The sequence below is a fragment of the Atta colombica genome, unplaced genomic scaffold, assembly GCF_001594045.1.
Source record: "Atta colombica isolate Treedump-2 unplaced genomic scaffold, Acol1.0 scaffold11, whole genome shotgun sequence".
In the NCBI taxonomy this organism is placed as follows: Eukaryota; Metazoa; Arthropoda; class Insecta; order Hymenoptera; family Formicidae; genus Atta; species Atta colombica.
In genome coordinates this window covers 1,505,784-1,511,387 of record NW_017259195.1, presented here as the reverse complement: position 1 = coordinate 1,511,387, position 5,604 = coordinate 1,505,784, and the positions used below count along the sequence as shown (strand labels likewise).

Below are 5,604 nucleotides of genomic sequence, written 5' to 3'. Positions count from 1 at the left end.
TTGCGTACAAATTCAATATATAGGATGTTCCAGAATGACCGCCAAATATTTCGTGCGCAGATAGATCGTACTAAACTAAGTCGAAAAGTCTTCTACCATTTTGAAATTTTAGTAATACTAAACAAGATATTAATTATTAAAGATTACCGAATATTGGGTTTCACTAATTTTTTATTGAAGTATTATTATAGAAAAATAGCAAGAGACAAAAATTGTTTATTTTCTTTTTATAGAACTCTATGAATTTTTTCAAAATTTTTTATTAATTTAAAAAAAACAAGAGATTAAAAATTATTAATTTCTTCCTATAGAATTCTGAGAACTTTTTCAGAATTTTTTAATATCGCATTTTCTCTTTAATAAAAAAAATTTTTTATTAACTTTTTAGTACCGCAATTTCTCATTTTGATAACTATTTTTATCAACATGAGAAATTGCGGTACTAAAAAGTTAATAAAAAATTTTTTTTATTAAAGAGAAAATGCGATATTAAAAAATTCTGAAAAAGTTCTCAGAATTCTATAGGAAGAAATTAATAATTTTTAATCTCTTGTTTTTTTAAAATTTATAGTATTTAAGTAAAAAAAAAATTAATAAAAGTACAATTAAAAGTTTTAAACACTAAAAATAAAATACGCCTTAAAAAATCTTAAAAATAAATGCATACCTCAAAAGTTGATCGCTAGTTATCCTGGAATGCATGATAGCACTCGCAATGACATTGGCAGTGCAGTAACTTAAAACATCGTTGGTGTTTGACATCCTTGGTGTTTTTTAAAATCAACATATCAGCGTGATGATTGCAAAACAGGAATTGCAAATGCAAATTGGATACCGATCACTACCCAAAATAATAGACAGAGCATCTGTTCATTCTTGTCATTCTCTCTCTTCCGCATTCTAGAAAAAAAAATATTTTTAATTAATATTCATTAATGTATCAAATTAAATATATTTGTCATCATACAATTATAATTCGTTTATTTGTATAATGTAAAATGTACTTACAGTAACTATATCTTCGATCGCATGCGTTGATTTAAATAGCATAATTATTTCCAAAGTGATTCCATCCGTTTCACTAGTCATGACGTTATTTTGATACAAACTGAATCTTAATTGTTCAAAAAATTCTTGTCTGTGCAAATCCATTGGAGTCAATCCAAGAATTGAGGCAGCTACCATGATACAACATTTGGAACAAGTTTTAAAGGCTAAATTGTATGAAATTTAATTATTGCACATATTTAGTTAATGAAAGCTCTACTACATTATATATAATTTAACAAATATTCAATTTAATAAAAAATAATCAATTATTATACACAAAATTATTATACATAAAAATGTAAAAATTTAACGTAAAAAAAATGTTACAAAATAAGTATCAAGTGCAATGTACCTCGTTTTGGACATTTTTTAATTGGCTTAAGAGATAATCTGTGATAGCGGCCCCATGATTAGCATGTATAAGTTCCAAAGCACATAAACTACTCTCTTCAAAGAAACCAGCACCGGTGAATCTCACATTGGGCAAATGCAACTGCATCAAAAGGTTAAATTTTTGTACTCTCTTAAAGAAACTCCATAGTCAACTTTGCTCAATTGGTAGTATGAGTTAATTCATTTCAAATTGTTTCTGAAAAATAAAACAAATAAGTATCAAAAATTATTAATTAAAAATTCTGCAAGAATCACTTTATATTTTCTATTTTGTTTTATTATTTTTTAAAATAAAAGATAAATGAAATTTCTTAAATTTAAAAAATAGTAAGATTAAATATTTTATATAGGTATTATATTTCTATTTAAAAAATAAGATAAATATGTAAATTACTAGTGTAAGAAGTCCCCCTCATCCAATGATATTGACCCGACATAATGTGTGAAAGTTATAATCCTGAGTAACCTTGAAAGAAGTTTCAATTGTAGAATGTTACTCGTTAAAAAGTTATAAACAAAAAATTTTAAGATATAATGTCTCATTTCTGCTATATGAAACCGAAATGTTCAGAATTTAAAATAAAGAACTCCGCACAAAACATACGGAAAATGGATCCCGACTAATTTAACTGAATTTGTAATATTTTGTAGTTCTTATCATACATATCTATGTAAGGCTGTAAAAATATTATAAATATTGATAAGTAATATTACTGACTGGTAATATCATTGATTCAATATTACTGAGCAGTATTATTAGCTACATTTATACTGTGGATTTAGGCTGCGGTCTATAGATGTTCTTGTTTATCTTGTAATTTAAATAAACACACCTATCCTATAGAGCAGCGTTTCATTTCATGCATGATGCGCATGCGGCATTATTTATCCTTGTTATTCATCGAATGTTAAACAAGGATAAATGATGTATCATGCGTATCATACACAGTTTAGATCATGGACTAAAAGCAGTGTAAACATAGCCAATGACTGTAAGATCACCTAAACTTCGCGGAAAGTCATACACCCCTTGACAGGAAGGAGGGGGGGAGGGGAGATTCCATTCCCTTCGCGTGGAAATCAAAACAAAGATATACTAACACTGCAAACCAACCAAAGATATACCAAACACTGCAAAGTTAATGCGAAACAAGATCTATCCCACCTCCCACCTTGCCTAGAAACGAACCTAATTTTATGATATATTAAATATGATATATTATATATAAATGAAAAATATATTTGTATACATGTACATAAAATTTAATGTACTTTTCATGAAAATTTATGAAATTTAATGCACATTACATTTAAGTAACTATTGCAACTTATAATTTTCAGTTAAATCATTTTAATTTCGTTCATAGCCACGAGCATTCATTTACATGTAAAGGAAGCTCGTGGTTACATTTCTAACTATACATTTAAATACAAATTCAACATCATACAATTACAATTCGTTATATTTGTGGAATATAAACATGATACTTACGATTGCTCGTACTTCTTCTTCAAAGTTAAATTAATGGCACTCGCCGATAAGACGATGGCGATTCCGACTAGTATCATAAAGACTTCTTCGTGTGAATGACTTCGATTCTAACACAAAGTCGATACGGTCAGAATCGAAAATACCGCTATGCGTATACCGTATAACAAAAAACAATATGTAGAATTCGAAAGTCTAAGAGAGTAAAATAAACTCAATTGCGCCCATTTGAAGCCGGTCACAATTTCCAAAAATGATAACACAACAACATCCGATCACATCGACAAACGAGCACAAACTAATATTATAAAGACAAATCATCTGCGGCATCTGCCGAGCGACTACGTTCGTGAAAAAAAACGCGGCGCCACGTCTCCTTCAAAATAACTCAAGCGACCAATCAGAGCTACGCTCTCTGTCACGTGTTCCACCGCACACGCGCACTAGCGAGACAACGATGAGACGACCAATAATCTTACAATCGATTGATGCGCAATCTGCGCCAATAAAGACACTAGATTAACAAAGTATTGCCGCCATTTTGGCTCTATGATGCGCGGTTATTCAAAATTTTAACTTCTTTCGTTGCGGTTTTTACAATTTTCAACACAGTAACCGGATATTTTCAATAATAATAGAATCAGGTTCTTCTTCTTCTTCCAAACTCCTGTATAGATTTCCGACCTTTTAACAGAATCAGGTTAGAATAGCACTTTGACATCATTTTGGCTAATTCAGTGAATTTTCTCATCGCGGTAATTTGATAATCTAGTGACTTTATCGCGACCAAAGACTACGCCGCTTGGCGAAATGTGTGTCCAAACTAAAATTAATGGCGATCAGATGTTCAATGGATTGATGTACAGATTGATGTAATAGTCGAAGAACTTTATATTTTATACTAGTACTGCCTAGTACGAGTCAAGTTTCGTACAATGAAGATTCTTGTTCCTTTTTCTTCTTTGAGGAATTCCTGGGATGTCATTCTGTAACTATTTTACACGCTTTTTACACGACAATCGATGTTATTGCGCAGCTTTTTCACCATATAAAATGCGCATAAAACAGTTATAGAATATATAGGCATAGACCCTGTGGAAGATTGGCAAATATAGAAGAAGTACAATGAAAATAAAGAGATGAAAGCACAGTTGGAAGCGAAACGAACGGAACTCGCGAGTGAAAAGGAAGCAATTAGCAGATATAAAATGTAATTATTTACATTTTTTTTGTAAACTGAGAAAAAGTTTAGAATTTTATGATTGTATGATAATAGTATAAAATTTTTATTCAATTTTTATTAAATTTAATATTGCTATTTTTAATTTATTTTAAATATTTATAATTTTTGCAAAGATTATATAAGAGATTATAGAAATATATGTGCATAGTGCATTTAATGTTCAATTTTCCTTTTTCTTTTTTTAAAGCATTAAAAATTTGTTAACTCATAAAGTCAGTGTCAGCTCAAAAAAAACTGGATAGAGAAAAACTCGGAATGATCGAGAAGCTAGTTTTGTTCGCATAATTAAGAACATTCATGTGGAAATAGAAGATTCACGTGTGATATGGGAGACCACTTTCATCCATTTTCTTTTGGCTTTATCCTAAATACCTTTGTAATACAATTCGAGAGTTGTATTCCTGGGAGACCACTGACAATTTGAAGGACATGTATGCCACTCTACAAATCTTCAAAGTATGCAATCTGATGGATCTAAATGTATTGACTACCTATTTTAATACAAACATGGAGCAGTACAGCAAGAGCAATATACCAATCTCTTTTATAGTAGCATTACAATCATCAATTACCTGGTTAGGCCCAATCAATGTCAAGTCCTCAGACTTAATCCCCTGAATCTGATGGCAATTACATCATCTCGAAGATAACTTACACTTATCAATCTGGCAAGATTCTACTGTAATAGTTTATAAAAATAGGTGAGTTTTATGATTAATTTTTTTAACTATTGCTCTTTGGGTAAACTTTTTTAGCAATATAAAGAGACATTCTTGGTATATGAAAAATTTGTGTGTAATAGAATAGAAAAGAAACAGCATATAATTGTCAACTATTTTCCACTTTGAAATAAAATTTTTTTAATTATATAGTTTACTGGTACTATACTTATTTCTAAATAAAATATAAAAAGTTGATCAGTTAGTTTTTAAGTTATTCTGTAAGCTAGAGGTAGTTGACACTATTATTTTTTTGTATATCTCTTTATATTTAAAAAAAATTTATTTAGATATCATCAATGGAAATCGATCTGGTCAATAAATGATTTACTTAACATTCAAAACATTGTGATAATTAACAAAAAAAATTATTAAAAAGTATTTAAAAAACAATAATTAATAAAGACGGGCGATTGAAAGCAACAACGACGTAGTAATTAGTGCATTTGATTTAAAGTTATTTTTAAAACTGTTATATTCTTTAATTGTTTGTTCTTATAGTTGAGTGACTTCCAAACTAGATTGAATCATTTTATATTTTGCTTTGCTTTTTGCAGATATAACTGCATCTAGATATGCAAAAACTATGGATTGGCTTAACGAAGCATCAGTATCAGATCTTAATTGGGAGAGGACTTGGATCAGGCATTGAAAACTGCACCATATCAAAAATACCAATTTGATATAATATCGCGGGTATTTCGGTATTG

At 29.4% G+C, this 5,604-nt stretch overlaps 1 long non-coding RNA gene across 2 annotated transcripts; it reads left to right on the top strand.

The window, feature by feature from the left end:
• The first annotated feature begins 3,774 nt into the window (after window positions 1-3,774).
• Window positions 3,775-5,604, top strand: LOC108693810. Of its 2 annotated transcripts, XR_001932047.1 has the most exons (4): window positions 3,775-4,142; window positions 4,363-4,631; window positions 4,726-4,876; window positions 5,452-5,604. It is a non-coding gene; the product is annotated as an uncharacterized LOC108693810 (long non-coding RNA). The 2 variants fall into 2 exon arrangements; XR_001932046.1 differs by having other exon boundaries at window positions 4,363-4,876.